At 44.7% G+C, this 17554-nt stretch overlaps 1 protein-coding gene across 4 annotated transcripts in view; it reads left to right on the top strand.

Annotated features, from left to right (window-relative positions):
• The first annotated feature begins 2876 nt into the window (after positions 1–2876).
• The window catches only part of BCL9 (BCL9 transcription coactivator), an 84321-nt gene continuing 69643 nt past the window's right edge, over positions 2877–17554 (top strand). For 3 of the 4 annotated variants that reach the window (XM_049616472.1, XM_049616474.1, XM_049616473.1), the window contains exon 1: positions 2878–3215. The gene's annotated coding sequence lies outside the window, so the exon portion shown is untranslated. Of the gene's footprint in view, positions 3216–17554 lie in introns of all 4 variants that reach the window. The other variant, XM_049616469.1, reaches the window with a different exon arrangement.

The raw sequence follows: 17554 nt of genomic DNA, 5'->3' as shown, positions 1-17554 counted from the left end.
CATGTTGTGACCCAGGCGCTGGGGAGTCTCGGCCCTCTGCCAGGTGGGACTATGGAGGAACTGGAAAACTGGGGCTGTCGGGGGGGACCCTGGCATAGGCTTTCTTCTCCATTAGCCCCTCCTGGAGATGTCACGTGAAGACATTAGCATTGTTATTGCCTCTCTCCTCTCTCTCTCTCTCTCTCTCTCTCTCTCGCTGAGCATTCAGATTGTCACTCTAATAACTGGAAAGGGTCTTCACTCTCCCACTACTGTGCAGCCGTGGAGATCACAGTCTCTGGAGAGGAGGGCCGCCTGGGGCCACATCTCAGCCGGCACTTCCTGCCTCACTGAGCTTGGCACCTTACTGAACCTCCGTGCCTCAGCTTCTTCATCCAGGAAATGGGAGCGGTAACAGTTTATACCTTATGGGGTTGTCTAACAGACGGAGGAGCTTAATAAATGTTAGCTACCGTCATCATCATCATTATCGTCAACACCTTGCGGGTGTTTTTAGTTTGCTTTTATTCTTTTTTTAAGGAAGGGAAGCCTTCCTGGCCTTAGCTGCCTTTCTCCATTGCCCGGCAATCTGTAAATCGTGTAGTCATTAAAGGTTAAGTTGACCCTTTATGCAATTTTTGCCTAGAAGGCCCCATTGTGTATAGTGAGTCATCATGGCTTAGAAGTGGACGGTGAGTCAGTAGCCTGTTAAGGGGAGGTCAGAAGGTCCCCTGGCTCAGAGTGAGAGGACTCAAATCCAGTTCTGAGGTGCAGAAGGAAACAATGCATTTGTATGGCCGAGTGGGGTGTTATGGAGAACCCAAGCTATGCAGGTGAGAGGGCATAAACTAGTGGGCAAATGCCGGGCCTTTGGAATCACACAGACCTGATTTCAGGGTCTGATTTCAGCTCCACTTGTACCTTGCTGTGTGACCTCAGGGAAGTTATTTAACCTCTCTGTGCCTCATTTTTTATCATCTGTAAATGGAGATGGTCTGAATAGAAATGCTTTCATGGTACAAATGCTTGGACAAGTGCTAACAATTAAGTAAATACTCAATCAAAAGTAGTTACTATTCTGGGGCACCTGGGTGGTTCAGTTGGTTAAGTGTCCAACTCTTGATCCTAGCTCAGGTCTCAATCTCAGCACTGTGAGTTCAAGCCCCGAGTTGGGCTCCATACTGGGTGCGGAGCCCATTAAAAAAAAATAATAAAGTGGTTATTATTCTTATGATCACCATGAATGGGAGTTGGGACAGAAAATTCTAGGGATCGGCCCTAATGGAGAAGCAAACTAGGTGATGAAGTAACAGGAACAAGGATGTGCCTTTGACCTGGTGAGTTTTAGGCAGTGACAAGCCATGTAGTCAGCATTAGGTTTAAAGAGCCCTAATTTCCCCTTTGTCGCACCTCTACGAAGAGTGAGTGATGTGCATCCATGTAATTTGCATTTTGTAGAAGATTCTGAGAAATAGAGTCTAAGCCACCTTCCTGTAAGAATGCAGGTCTAGATCAGCTCCAGTTAGGAGCTAAGCTTCCCCACAGACCCCGCGTGCTGGGGGGTCACTTCCTGGCCTAGGGGGAGACCTTGTCAGGTCTGTGACTGCACAACACAGTAAGCATATGAATGTCACATAATCATCCTGTCCTTCTTCTTGATCTCAATCGGCCCTCCTGATTTCATGCCATCTGCAAATTCGCACATCTTTTGTGCTCCTTCTTGTTCACATTTTATGCCTTCGTTTGCCATCTCAGTTCCCCCACATGTTTCAATCTCTGGGCTTCCATTTTTCTTCTTCCTTTTTCAATGCAGTCTCTCTCTCTCTCTCTCTCTTTCCCCCCCTTCTCTTCTCTCCTTTACACCCCCACCTTCCTCCTCCCTCCACACCAATCAAATTCCTGCTTGCTTCATGCCATATTCATTATCCTACCTCATTCCCCCCTCATTCCTCGAAAACAGCTCACTGAGACTCACCCTCCCCCCCTCCCCCCTTCCCCGCAACTCGCAGCGCCCACCCTCCATACATTCCAGCCGCCTGGCAATCAGTAACTGTAGCATCACACTTCACAGCTCTCGGAGTTTACACTACTTGTTACTACTCTCCTGGCTACTGCTCTCTAGGGTTTCTGCAAAACAAAAACAAAAACAAAAACAAAAACAAAACAAAAAACAAAACCTAAAAAACAAAAAAACAAGTCCACTTTAAAAATATCCCGGGTACAAGTTGAACCCACAGTTAAAGTTTACGCGCACCTTGACACGTTTCATGGTTTTATTTTAGCTAGTAGCTCAGGTCTGGGCTCAGTTATGCAGTGAAGAGAGACCAGTTCCTCAGGGGACCAATTTTTGTCTACCTGAGAGAAGAAAAGGCACCTATAACATTCTACAGACGCGCCGGAGCTGGGCCCACCTACCCTCTCACGTCCCCACTCCCCCAGTGTGGAGCTGACGGGACCTTGCTGTTTTGTTTGTGGAGTCATTTCTTTCACTCTTCCTGGAGCTCAGGCTACCCCCGGGGGTTGGGGGGGGGCGTCTCTGTGCACACGTGTGTGGCCACTGCTGTTTTTCCAAAGGGCTCACCTCTCTTCTGCCATTTTACCAGGACACAGGAGGCTCTCCTGCTCTCCCACTCCCTCTCTCTTTCTCTCCCTGCCCCCAACTCAGCCTAGGCTTTTTCCTGTCTCTTAACTCCACCAGTGCAGCAACTAGCTGAGCTGCTTGCGTGTGAGTGAGTGAGAGAGAGAGAGAGAGAGAGAGTGTGTGTGTGTGTGTGTGTGTTTCTGCCTGCGCAGCTAGGCCAAGCCTGCGAGCCGGCCTGTCACTGGAGAGTTTTAGTTTGCATTCAGAAGAAAGGAGGAGGGGAGACAAGGGGGGAGGAGGAAAAGGTGGAGGGGGAGGAGTGGGGGGGGGGGGCGCCCAGAAGGGAGGGAGAATGTCTTGTTTGTGGCTTGTCAGCAATTGCTTGAGACAAGCTTCCATGTGTGAAAGCTACTTGGCATGAATGCCTGGGCCGTACCAAGTGTCACCGCAGCAAGAGGGGGAGTCAGAAGAAAAACAGATCAGACCAGAGCAGACAATAGGCCCCTAAAGTGTTCCCCCTAAGTTGCTTTGATGTTGTCCTAGTGTCTTGATACCAGGAGGCCGGGGATTGCAGGAAAAGGGCCTTTTTTGTCTTCATTCACTTTCCCCCCTCAGTTTCTGAAATGATTCTCCAGAATTTCTCCTCATAAAAAAGGTAAGAGCCCTAACAATTCCTTCTTCTGTGGCTGGCTCGTTCGCCCGTGCCTGGAAGTGGGGGTCTCATTCCTGCGCTGCTCAGGAGGGAGCGCTGGGGTCCTGCCGCTGGAGCTCTTGCCTTTGCCCCTAGAAGTGCTGCAGGGCTGGGGATGGCCCCTCTTTCGAGGGAACCCCAGTAACACGATCTGTGCCTCTGGGTTGGTGGGGGAGAAGGGGTGGATGGAGAGGGGCGGGAGGAGGGTGTGAGGGTGGAGGTGTGAGGGGGAAAGAGAGAGAGGAGAGAGAGAGGGGAGGCTGAAAGAGAGGGAGAGAAGGGCAGAGCCCTCGTTCGGAGCAGCCCCAGCCTGGAGCCCAAGGAGGCCTTGCAGGCTGGGAGCTGTGCGTTCTCAGGCAGGGCTAGGGCTGGCCGGGGGGCGCCTGCAGAGATGGCCTCAAGCTTTGTGTGTGCGAGGGTGTGCGTGTGGACTTCCCCCACATGGCCCTGGCCCCCTTGTGAAGGGGAGGCACCCCAGCCCTCATCACCCCGAGCCCAGACTCGGAGGCAGAGCGGCAAGCAGAGGAGAAGGGAGAGCAGGAGAACTCTGCTGCGAGACAATCCAGAAACTTTTCCAGTCTCGGGGATTTCTCTGGTGGTAGATGCAGTAAAGGAGTTGTGTGGGGGGGTGGGGTGCGGGGGGTGGGGAAGGGGGGCGTGCCTCAGTTTCCCCTTCTGTACAATCCAGAGAGCTGAGTGGGGATGCCGCAGGTCTGCCTGGGATTTGGCGACACAGTACAGATCCTTGTGTCTAAGAGGCATGGAGACATCTTCGAGCTGGCAATCCTGCAGGATCCCCAAGTAGAACTGTTATCATCATCATCGTCAAACCATCATTAAAGACACCCCGAGACAAAAAAACAGGGAACACAGATCAAGTGTCTGAGCATTTCTAAGGAAACAAAATGCCTTTTTCCACCTGTTGGCTTCTGTCCTTTCCTCTTGTGTCTTTTCGTTAGATTTATTGGCCGATTTGTACAGAGAATGGGGTGGGAGGGCTTAGGTTTTCCCCTTTCCTCCTCCCTTGTACATATTTTTTTTTAAAAGAAGGTCCCTGTAAGATGCTTGAGAGAAAATGTGCCTCCTGTTAGAGTAGTTTATTCAAGACCTTGTGTTTTCTGGCTCTGGTAAGGCTTGTAGACACATCTGTAAACTCTACCTTGGAGGTTAAAGATTTTTATTGTGGCTTTTAGAGATTAAATGAGATTTATTTACAATTGCTGTTTATCAGAGAGTAAATGTCTTACTGTGTGTGTGTGAGGGTAAGAATGTGAAGGCTGTTTACTCGCTGGTGGTTTTGTGGATAAAACCTTTTGCTTTTTAAAGTGACATCTTGAGAGATGGGAAGAGAAGGCGAAAATCAGTGCCTAATACTCATCTTAAAAAAATTTTTTTAAGAAAAAAAATGTCTGCTTATTTTCTTGAACTGTGGATTTCCTTTCTTCTCTTCTTACGCGGCAAGGCTCTCAGTTGTAGCTCTCTTTGAATTCTCTGGGGGAATTTTGCTTTCTTACCTAATTCTAGGTTTTCTGTGACTCTGCTAGTTGTCCCCCCCAAAAAAAAATCTGTGAAAGTCTGGGAGGCTGTGCCTCCTTCCATTCGAACTGCAAATGTTTATCAGACTGACTCCCTGTGATAGCCAGAGATTGAAGCAAAGGGCCAGCCCTGGTTCAGAATATTTATGTTTTTCTCTGGGAGGCCCGGAGAACCTGACTTCTGGGTGTGAGAAGGGCTGAAAGAGAGATACTAATTGGCCTGGATCGGGCAAGAAGCGCCCTCCACGCACCCATATAATGTTTCACTGGAATAGAACTGAACTTCGTATTTAAAAACTTAATTCTTTTCCACTTCGTAAAGCAGAAGATCTTACCATGGTTTGGTTCCGGATATCTTCCTAAAATGTTAGAGTTTCAGAACTGCCAGGGGAAAGAAAGGGTATTTATTCCTCAGGTCTTAAATGAGAACACCAAAGGCCTGGAAGGATCAGCAGTGATCTGAGGGGTTCAACGAAGCTGCCCTGGGGTTCTGGGTGCCCTGATGGTGTCGCGCTGGCCCCCTTCCCTGGCCTCCACGCTGGACCCTGTACAGCCCAGCACTCGGGTCTGCCAAGAAGACTGGCACCTTTTGGCTTCTGCTTGCTGTGCTGGACTAGAGCGGTACACTCAGCCCTGCTCACGGCACACGGAGCGGACAGGGCGACCCCGTGTGACAGTGTGAGTTCGCAGGAATTCATTCATGTATTCACTTGTCTGTTCAAGTGATATTTGAGGGGCATTTCCTAGGTACCAGGCGCCTTGCTGGACACCGAGGACACAGGGAAGGACCAGGCGCGTGGTCCCTTGCTCTTGGAGCACTTGGTCCTGGTGGTGTAATCAACATTCACCACACAGTTAAATTATAATCATAATACCGATAATTCACACCGAACAGCATGCAGATACCGTCGTAGGGCAGAGCATAAAGGCGTAGAAGTAACTGCCCTAAATTTGTAGCTAGACTTAAGCTAGCTGTCCTTTTCTCTTGGCTGAGTTCTCCCCCCAGCCAACTTCCATTTCACTGGAGGCATCCCAACTCCCGTAGAGTCCAGTGTTTCCAGTTAGAACCCCTCCCCCCACCTGCCCACAGTGCAACAGAGATACAAATAGTATCTATTAACCCTTTACACTTGTACTATTAAATAACTTCACACTCATTGTGAGTTGGCCTCCGTGGCAGCCATTGCCTGGGTGACTCACATTAGCTGTGGCCTCTGCACCCTGTTAACCTCTAATGGGCATTGGGAGAGACATGTGGTTCGTGAAGCCCTTGTCTCATTTCACTTATTCCATAGTTTCTCCAGTTGATGCCAACTAACCACGTAGCTGTGGGAAACCCCGCCATTAGCACTGTCCCCTCACAATTCCAAAGACCATAGTGTAATGACACGGCTTTTCCCATTCCTCCTGACAAGGACGTGTATCTACAAAGGGCAAAATATTTTAAAGCCTCTTCATCTTACCATAGTCCCCTTTGGGCTGGGTTATTAAAATCTGACTGGCTTGATCCCCCAAAGTAAGAGAATCTCCCGTCCCCATTTTGGTCTTGCTTGGAGGGAACGTATGGTTGAATATGCCAGTCTCTTCCGTGCCGGCAGACTTGTGCTCACGCTTGTATCCCCATTTTCTACATGGTGTGTTTCTCTAGTACTCAGAGGAGTGCTGTCAATCCATCTTTTTTTTTTTTTTCTAGGCTAATTTAGTAGTTTAAAAGGGAGACAGACATGCCCACCCACACATAAATCATAGGTTTGGTGCCTCTACTTGGGGAACCTACACAGGTCGTGTGGTTAAGTCGTGTGATGAGTCATTTCTCTGCACCCAACGTTGTTACGCGGTGAAGTACCGGCCTACATTGTAGCGACAGCCCTATCCACAGCTTGCCATCGTCATCTGCATTTGGCACCTGTGGCCATTGCCTTCTCCTGTGAGCTGTACGACTTCATTTGCAAGTATTTGATCACTTCCGACACACTCTGCCCGCCCCCCAATGTGTTACTCACTGGGGCGCTGCCTCTGGGGGAGGCAATCTGAGTCCGCTTTGGAAGAGTAATCCAAGGAGGGGAGTGGGGAGCTAAGATGTGGATAGAAGGAGGATCTGGTTGAGGGAGAAATTTAACAGAACTGGGAAGCCAGACAACAGTCATCAGGTCGTCCTTAACTCTGGGGGAATAAAAATGAAGACTGATGACATTTAAAAAGTGCATTGTTTGCGCACTGTGTGTAAATAAAGGTGCGAGAGCTTCTAGTCCCTCTGAAGGTAAAACCATTACTATGTGCGGGACATTCCCCAAACTCCTTGGTTACAAATGCCGATTTTGCATGTAACTTTAGTGAAGGGAATTGTGTGTGTGTGTGTGTGTGTGTGTGTGTGTGTGTTTTCCCCCAAAAGATATAAATATAAGGTGTAAAATGGAAATTTTCTCCATTTCTTTTAAGCCTTGACATTTTAATGCACTTTAAAATATCTGCTCAGCCCTCTCTTACAATAGCCCTATGAATTAAGTAGTATCGTTATCCTTCTGTTATAGTTGAGTAAGGTTATGTGACTCACCCAAGGGCTCACAAGAAAATAAGGGACACCATGGCTAGCTGATTAAATTTCTGTTTTTCCGTTAGGCCAAATCCCTTCAAGAGATGAGAAGCAGAGACGTGAAGCAGTCACCATTGATATTCCAGACAAATTTACCCCTTTCTTTAAAGACTTAAGAGTTAGAGTGTTCAGGTGCCTGGGTGGCTCAGTCGGTTGGGCCTCCGACTTCGGCTCAGGTCATGATCTCGTGGTTCGTGGGTTTGAGCCCCGCGTCTGGCTCTGTGCTGACAGCTCAGAGCCTGGAATCTGCTTCTGATTCTGTGTCTTCCTCTCTCTCTGCTCCTCCCCTGCTCATGTTATGTCTCTGTCTCTCAAAAATAAATAAATGTTAAAAAATAAAAAAAAAAAGATTTAGAGTGTTGATCAAAAAAGAAGGGGCCCAATTCTAATTTAAGCTTTACATGGTTTTTACGAGTGTATTGGACCAGTTTCTGGTTTTGGTTTTGCCATTCTATGACCCAGGACTCCCCATTCTGCTCCTCTGGATCTCTTTCAGAATGAGGGGCTGGGCTGCCTCATATCTAAGTTTCCTTCCTGTTGTTCCCTATGTCTCGAATTCTGTGAAGAGAATGTTCCATGGATCTGGTCTTTTGGTTACATTTTACAAAGCCCAATTCAAGAACTGTGGTCCCCAGAGGGGAGATGTGAGTTTTGTGGGTATATGGGATTCATTCCTACACATCCAAACCACGTTGACGTTTTGAAGTGAAAAGCACAATAAGCAAAAGTGGGATTTTAATTTATGGATTTGAAGAGAATTGGCCAGTCAGCATGCAGGCGCATGTGCAAGGAGACTAAAGAACCAGTTCCAAAAGAATAGGCTGTTTTGAATGCACATCTTCCTGTATAATAAGTATGAATTGAAAATGGACGGGCCCCGGGTACATCTCTTAGCTTCACCATGCTTACTGCTTCCTCCCAGAAATTGTGCTGTTCCTTTTCATACTATGCTTGCATACTGTTTTGAGGGCGCAAGGGACCAGTTTAAGCAACAGCAGTGCCGATGACACACGCTACGTGTTAAACACCATGCTTTGGGGGATGACAGGGCTACTGACGATCTTTATGATCAGCAGCTCCTGAAGGATATTGCTGAAGACTTGCTGATATGATGTGTGAGATATATATATATATATATATATACACACACACACACACACACACACACACACATACATATGTGGAATATACCTTTAGGACGTGAGTGAAAAACTGCCTCTGAAATGTGACCAAGAGAGACAGATAGGGTGGAGACTGAATGATGTTTTTATTAATCATGTTTTGTGTGAGTAATTCCAAGCACTAGTCACTTGAAACTGGCTAAATCTTTGAAAAGATAGAATTTAAAAATTTCACATGGTAGCTCTTAATGCAATTTTCGGAATCCGGAGTAAGAACTTGTACCATATTTTTGGACTATCATCTTACTTGTGGCAAGGGAGACTAGTTCAAGGCACTTTGAGGATCAGTAAACCACTGACTCTCTTTGAATTGGTCTTACTTCTGTCTGCTAAAAAAAAAAGTATCTAAGATATAATTACTTTTAACTGGGGAAGGGAATTTGGAAGACCATATTTAATAATATTTTGACTTATACCTTTATTTTTGGTTGCTTAAAATTCCTAACATTGGGTATCTAGCTTAACTTCATAAAATCCTAAGAAGTAACTACGTAAGAGAAATATATTATTGACTTTATAGATGGGAAAACATGAACAGGTTTGTGAAATGATATACCAGCAAGCTTTTTAGAACATAAGACTATGCTCTATAGGGGCGCCTGGGTGGCTCAGACGGTTGAACGTCCGACTTCGGTTCAGGTCATGATCTCACAGTTCGAGTGTTCGAGCCCTGCGTCTCGAAACCTTCTTCGGATTCTGTGTCTCCCTCCCTCTCTCTCTCTGCCCTCTCTTGCTTGTGCTCTGTCTCTCAAAAATAATTAAATAAACTTAAGAAAAAAGACTATGCTCTATAGAAATATGTGAAATGTGGTTATTGTTGAATGCTAAACTTGAAGGAAAAGAAAAACATATTCTATATATCAGTGTAGCCAATCTAACTTTTGATGATCAAGATAATTATCAAAAGTATTTTTTATGCTATATGTTAACAATACTGGAATTAAAATAAAAATCTTAAAGTATTTTTATTTTCTTCGTGGAAAGGTTCGAAATGCCTCTAATCAAAAGTTTTGGAGAGCTTTAGTAATTTACATGAAAACCATAGTCGTTGGGGTGCCTGGGTGGCTACGGTTGAGCATCTGACTTTGGCCCAGGTCATGATCTCGCGGTTTGTGGGTTCGAGCCCCACGTCGGGCTCTGTGCTGACGGCTCAGAGCCTGGAGCCTGCTTCGGATTCTATGTCTCCTCCTCTCTCTGCCCCTCCCATGCTCATGCTTTGTCTCTCTCTGTCTCTCAATAATAAATGAAGTGTTAAGAAAAAAATTTTTTTTAATAAAAAAAAGAAAACCATAATCATTCTTTTCCTCGAAAAATACATACACAAACTCAAAATGAACAGTAATGACAGTTGAAAGGAACCAAGCCATCATTTGCTCAGAAGAGAAACTTGGGAGCCTTGCGGTAGCTTTACCTTGTCTAGTACTAGCTACGTTGGATTTTCTGCTATCCTTGGGGCTGGCGTAGTTAGCGTATGGTTGGGGAGAAAAACTTTGCTTAATGTGTATGACTAAGGGACTTTTTGAATGTGAGTCAAGGGCATACTTGCCTTTTCTAAAGACGCCTGGATTGGTGGCTTATTGTACGGAAGTCCATGATATCCCGGGGTCTTTAAGGCAACTGTGGTCTAAAGGATGCAGAGCATTAGTGCCCAGGTCATTACCTTCGCCTGGACATCTTTCCGCCTCATCTTTTCCAAGCCAACTCCTGCCGCTCCTTCAAGACTTATCCTGGGCATTTCTTCTGGGAAGCTTCTTAGATCCTATCTCTGTCCCACTGCCTCTTCGTCCGGGCGTATGCTTATGTGGCCTTTATGACACTGCGCTGGAATAGGATACTTCCTGCTCTGGGCTGTAGCCCCTTCAAGGTTTGGGACTGTCTTTAGCTTTTGTGCACCTGCTGCCTAGCACAGGGTGAAACAGCAGGTGGTCATTTGTTGCTGTCAAGTGAATAGGTAATTCACAGTGAAATGTAGCTTATTAAGAAATTTAACTAAACCGGGGCACCTAGGTGGCTCATTCGGCGACTCTTGATCTCAGCTCAGGTCTTGATCTCAGGGTTGTGAGTTCAAGCCCTGCACTGGGTTCTGTGCTGGGCATGACGCCTACTTAAAAAAAAAAAAAGAAGAAACTTAGCTAAATGCAAAAAGAACAACAGGTAAAAATCTTAAATTATACAACCTTACATCCCAAGTTAAAAAAAGGAAGTTTCTTGTATTCACCCTTTTCCTCCTTTGCAGAGTAAACTATACCTTCATAGCAAAGTATTTTGTGAATCCCTGAATCTTTCCTCTTCTTGTGCTCAGCTTTTCTCCTGTAAAGTTTGTTAGTTGTGTTTCTCATTGGTCTCAGAGTTTACTTCTTATGTCAAAGGGTCATAGGTGATAAATGAGTGGTGCGGTCTGTACTGATATTTAGGTAGTAGCTAAACAGGAGAAGTTTCTCCTATCTCAGAAACAGGGAAAATAGATCTTTGAGGAAGTCTGGACAATCAGAGGGTAGTCAGGTGAACGAATGACTGACTTCCAGGAATCTGCAGCTGAGACCCACCTGAAACAAGAGAACAATACAATTTAAACTTCATTTTCTAAAAGAGGTTTTAAGTGCTGAACCCTCAAGAAAAGGCCTTCTGGTTGCAAAGAACTGACTCATGGAAGTTTCCTCAAGGAAAGGGATTTCCCTGTGGGGATGCTCAAGAAGGAACTTGAAATCAGAACTGAAGTCTTTCAGGACCTGAGGCAGCTCCAAGGGCAACCTCTTCTTTTATATCAATCTCGTTCTCTCACTGTGTGTTTGCCTTACTAGCTCCTTTTGCTACATGCTGATTTGGTCTTCCAGCTTTATTCGGCGTAACCTCTCTCCATCTCATAGCTTTTGCTTACACCTAGTGTTGCTTCTTTGACTTGCCAAGACTTCCATGTCCAGAACTCTACCCTCTCTACCCTGCTTCTTTTGTTTCTTCTTCCTCGCGCCTTCTTTCCCTACATTTTTCATCTGTAATTTTCCCTGATAATTGCTTCATTCTCTCAGGTTTTCCTAATTCAGATACCCAAGAAAGAATCCAATAACCCAGCTAGCCTTTTCCTTGCCCTTCTTCTAAGTCCCTAACCAGCCTTGCCCGAGGGTCAGACGCAAACCTCTAGCCTAGAGTGCCGCGGTAAAGGGAGGTGGGTGGGTGGGGGGGGGGTGTTAATATAAAACTAGATTGCCGTTTAGTAGGAACTATGGAAGGGCCATCTTCCCTTCTATGTAGGTGTCAACAAATGTATTTGACATATCTAATATAAGTCCATTATGGAAATGTAAAGAAATTAAGGGTAACCAGATTATTAAAAATTAAAATGTTTCATGGTTGACAGTATACAGAGATAAGAAGACTGTGGGAACAAATAGCAAATTTGTAACCAGGAAAGAAATTAGGAGAGGGAAATGTATTAGAGTTAGTTCTTAGATGAGTGACATCATTTCATACATTTATTAAAAAGCTGGAGTGTGTGAATAGTGAAAGTGAGAATATATTGTGTCAGATCCCAGAGGCTGGCTTAAAAAGCAAGCCTAATCGAGGCACCTGGGTGGCTCCATCGGTTGAGCGTCGAACTTCGGTTCGGTTCAGGTCATGATCTCACGGTTCGTGGGTTCATGCCCCGTGGCGGGCTCTGTGCTAACAGGTGGGAGCCTGGAGCCTGCTTCGGATTCTGTGTCTCCCTCTCTCTCTGCTCCTCCCTTGCTTGCACTCTGTCTCTCTCTCAAAAATAAATAAAGATTAAAAAAATAAACAAAAAGCAAGCATAATCCAGGGCGCCTGGGTGGCTCAGTCAGTTAAACGTCCCACTTTGGCTCAGGTCATGATCTCACGGTTCATGGGTTCGAGCCCCATGTTGGGCTCTGTCCTGACACTTTGGAGCCTGGAGCCTCCTTCGGATTCTGTGTCTCCCTCTCTCTCTCTCTGCCCCTCCCCAGCTTGTGCTCTGTCATTCTCTCTCTCAAAAATAAATAAATATTAAAATTAAAAAAAAAAGCAAGCATAATCTTGAAACTGGGGATTAGGGTGGGGATAAATAGGCTTCTTAGGGAGTTTCTGCCTATACTTTCTGCTTGTATTTTCTTTCTCTGCTTCCTATTCTGTTCTTGATCCCACTTACTTTAGCTTCTGGAACAATCTGTCATGAACTAATGATGTGACCTTGGGCTGGTTATTTATTCTCTCTGAAACTCAATTTACTCATCTGTAAAATAGGGATAATGATTATTATCTCGATAGCTTATTACAAGAATTAAGTTAGATGGCATAATATATTTAAAGGCATAATATATTACCTAGGATAGGTAATGAGCACATAGGTGCTCAGTCCATTGTAACAATTATTCTAGCACACAGGAAGGAAGGAAACACTGACTGAATGTGTTGGGTAAAATTTTGCTTCTTATATCATTTATCTCTTGTAAGAATCCTAAAGGGTTTGTATTATTATTTCTACTTTATGAACAAGGCTACAATTTTAATAATTAATTGAGTATTTGCTACGTGCAAAGCACTGACCTGAACCTTTTCCCGTGTTGTCTTATTTAAATCAAGTTAGGTGCTCGTTATGTTTCATGTCGTAGTTGAGGAAATTGAGGTCTAGAGAGTTTAACTTGCCCAAAGCCGTACAACTGGTGAGCGCCAATCAGAGCTTATGTGTAAGTCTGTCTGAACTCAGGTCCATCTGACTCGAATGTTTTCCAAAGTCACTTAGTGGCTGAATGTGAGTGTGATGGAATCGAGATTCTGGTCTTGTGTAGGGCAGCGTTCCTGAAGTTCACCACCAGAGGTATGCACTGACTGAATGACAGATAGTGGGAAGCACACACACACTTACGCTGCATCTGAGTCTGAATGCCATGACTAGACAGACAAGGGCAAATTTTGGAAAGAGTACAAAGGAAAAAAAATTTAAAAATTAAAATATGTCCAAATAGGCCTCCCAGACCCGATGAAACGATTTAACAAACATGTGTTGAATGTCTACTGTGTGTCAGGCAATGAAAAATGATCTTGGCCTTGTGAGAATGCAAGGCAAGTAAGACTGAATTCCTTCCTTTAAGGTGCTTTCATTCTGGTGGAAAGAGATAGATGCTCATACAGTTAATAAAGCATGTAGCGCTGGATCAAGGAACTATGGGAGTCAAGGGAGAGAACGGTTAGTTTGGTGGGTGAAGGAAACGGTGGTAGAAGGAACAGAGGAAGGCTTCATGCAGTAGACAACATCTGCCGTGGTCTTTGAGGGGACAAATACAGAAGGACAAGAGGCCTCCTATAGTTTCCTTTTTCTTGATACCAATGGTTTTACAAAGGGTGGGACAAAGTAACTCCTGCAGTAATATATTGAGAGTTAGTAGTGTTTTTAAAGATTAGGTTCGTTGAGTGTGAAGAAACAGCTACTCTTGTTAATCATAAGAATATATTTGGGGCGTCAGGGGGGGCTCAGTTGGTTAAATGTCCGACTTCGGCTCAGGTCATGATCTTGCGTTCGTGAGTTTGAGCCCTGTGTCGGGCTCTGTGCTGACAGCTCGGAGCCTGGAGCCTGCTTCGGAGTCTGTGTCTCCCTCTCTCTCTGCCCCTCCCCAGCTCACACTCTGTCTCTGTCTCTCTCTCTCAAAATAAATAAATGTTAACGTTTTTGTTTTTGTTTTAAAGAATATATTTGTGTTTTCCTGGTCTGCGCTTACATGTGTTTCTATTAAAAGGACCAGAAAATGGAATCCTGTTTTCTATGCATTCTAGTTTGAAGATCTCAAGTTGTCCAGCAATCCAACAAGAAACTACAAGTCCCCCAAGTGGCCAAATGGTACACCAGTGTCCGCTTTCAGCTGTATCGTGAGGCGTTAAAAGTACTAAGTTACCGGCAAGTGGGTCACCTATCCATTTAAATTTGGAATGGAGATTTTAGTCTGTGGTTGGGAGTTCTCAATTTTTCTTACATACAATACCAGGTTTTCTGAAAAAAACAAAAAGAAAACAAAACAAAAAACAAAACAAACAAACAAAAGAAAGCAAAATACCAGTCCCAATTTAAAACGTTCTGCCTTCGCTCCATACGTATATTCATGATTGGTAATCTATGTGTTCTGATTGTAATTCAAAGTCATCAATTAAATGTTTGGAGAGGCCTGTAGACATCTTGTGCTCACAGACTTTGTCCCTTGTTTTTGTTTGGTTCTTTGCTCAAGTCCCTTTTTTCCCTGATCTCTGTTGATGGACATTATGCTCACCCTTCCTAGAGCCTGAGGAGTCTCTCCATCCCCAGAGTGTCCATGTTATCTGGTTCTTTTCTTGAAGTGACCATAAGAGCTCTACACATTCACCATCACAAATCCCTTAATAGGCGATAAACAAGAGGGCAGGTTTTAGGTGCCATTCACCTACAGATCCCTGTAAACACCCAACACGGCCCCTGCCTTACGAGTAGCTGGCGCTCAGAGATGTTTACTGAACTGAACTGAATTGAGTTCTGGGTTTTGTCGGACTGGGTTTTTCAGAGCTATTTATTTATCTTGAGAGACACAGAGACAGTGCAAGTGGGGGAGGGGCAGAGAGGGAGAGGGAGAGAGAGAATCCCAAGCAGGCTCCACGCAGCCAGCGCAAAGCCCCACGCGGGGCTCGAATTCGCGAAACCATGAGATCATGACCTGAGGTGACACCGAGAGTCAGACGCTTAACCGACTGAGCCACCCAGGTGCCCCACGTCGGGCTGGCTTTGGGTCTAGTAACATTGATGTCTGACCTCCAGTTCCCTTTTGGAAAAGAAACGTTGCTTTAAAAAGAAAGCCTTTTAACTGATTTTAGGATGAAAGAAACCATGTAGTATAAACAGTAATTGTAATTATTATTAATACACATAATTAAAATAGCATGAACTGGTAGAAGTGCTTCCATGCTTACTCTTGCTGGCAGAGTGGGCAGGCCTGATGAACTAACTGGTCTTTTCCATCTGTAATATGTATGATTCTTTGAAATTTTATGTAGACAAGTGCGAGCTAATGTACACTGGAAGGAACAATTGAAACAGCTCATACTCACTGATGGGCTCTGAATTACTCCACTTGTAAGTGCCCAGGAAAAAGATCTCGGATTCATTGTGGATTGCTCAATGGAGACATCTGCTTGCTGTGCAGAGGCAGCCAGAAGAATGAATGAGATATAATAGGCTGTATTAACTTTGAGAATGGGATAAAGAATGATGCAGAAAATAATATAGTGCACATAATTTGGCATTGACTAGTTCTGTAATTACAATAAAACATTTTAATGACATACATTGATGTTATGACTTCACCTTAAAATCAGAATTCGGCATTGGGTCCTTTCGTCTCAAAGAAAACAAAGCAGAAATACAAAAGACCTAGAGAAAAACAACAGACCATCTCCAAGACATGCAAAGGATTTGCCTATAATGAGAAACTGAAAAGACAAGGACATTTTAATTTGGATAAAGGGGAAGGGGGGGAATGACATTGTATAAATTTATTTAAAATCAATGAAAGTTTCAGAAAATTGCTCGAGCTCGCTTCAGATTATCCTTGGTAATGGAGGTCAGAGATAGGCAGGATAATTGAAATCCTTGATAATCTCCAACCCTCATTTGAACTATTAGTTGCAGCCTCCCGTCCTATGAAAAGTTTTAACAAATGAACAAATAGGGACATTGCAGCCCACGGTTTGTGAACTAAACGGCTGACAAGAAAGGCAGCCAGGGTGTTGGGAAGCTCACAGAGTTTGAAATCAGGTGACCAGGGTTCTGGTCCATATTCTGTGCTTATCATCTGTCCAACCTTGAGTGCTATGCTTGACTTCTAGGAGACCCAGTCCCCTCATCTGTAAGATGGAGATAATAGCAATACTTGCTTTGCACGCTTGTTGGGAGAACCAAATGGGTCCATTGAAAGTGGTGGGTGAGCCTTGATGTTTGATATTGCGGATTGGTTGTTAAGAGTATTGGCTTGCCGGTCTCCTGGCACCTGGGAACTTACATCACACCTTCCCTTCTCTTGAACTTTCTCCAGCTTATGTTTGTGGCAGGAAATTTTAGAAGAGGTGTGCCACATTTCTTTAATCTCCAGGATCATCCACAGATTGTCTTACTCCCTTGCTCCCAGTAAGCCTTAAGATAATTTTGCAATGTTTTTATTAATGCATGATTATCTAAAGGTCATCTCCTGTAATTTTTACAACAGTCTGCTGAGGTACAGACCCACAGTTGTCTTCATCTTCCAGATATAGACACGGAAGCACACACGACTTGCTTAAGGACACATAGCAATGACTGAACAGAGTCAGACCTGTGTTGTCTTACCTCTGGGTTGATTGACAAAGTCTAGAAAGCCGACTTTTGTGACTATGCTGATTCGTCTCCTGGGGAGTGACTGGCTTACTTATTTCCCTAGGAACGCCTACTCTATTCTTTGGCACCCAATTCAGGACTAACTTCCTCCATGGAGCCTGTCCTGAGCCCTCCTTTCCCCAAGAAGAAGTCGTCTTGTATGCCTCAGCCCCCCATATTGTAGCTTTAAACATACTATTATGTTAACCGTGGAAACTCTTATGCCCTATGCAATGAATAGTTGGTGATTTGGTTGAACAAGTTAGTTAAAGCAGGAATCATACAAAATGATGGAATCGTTCCTTAAGCTTTTATTTCAACTTAAAACATCCCTCAAATTTTTGATGTAGGGCCAAGGCCTCTCTTGTCTTTTGAGTTTCAGGCCTCCCATTAGAGTTCTGTGCCCTATTTCTCATATAAGCCACACCTCTGAGGTTTTTGCAATCATTTTGTCTTGGTTTCCTTTAAAGTAGAGCAAGATCTTAAAGCCATTCTGTGAAGCAATCAGATTTTTCCAGATTTTTTACAGGTGGCTCTCCCACGCATACACTGACGGCACATGTTTTTAGTAATTCACCTTTCCTGTGCCTTTCCCAAACATTCACCTGAGCTCCGGTAGAAACAAATTCTCTCTTCTT

This window comes from Panthera uncia, assembly GCF_023721935.1.
Source record: "Panthera uncia isolate 11264 chromosome C1 unlocalized genomic scaffold, Puncia_PCG_1.0 HiC_scaffold_4, whole genome shotgun sequence".
Classification (NCBI taxonomy): Eukaryota; Metazoa; Chordata; class Mammalia; order Carnivora; family Felidae; genus Panthera; species Panthera uncia.
The sequence above is the reverse complement of the archived record's forward strand: the minus strand, read 5'-3'. Positions and strand labels throughout refer to the sequence as shown.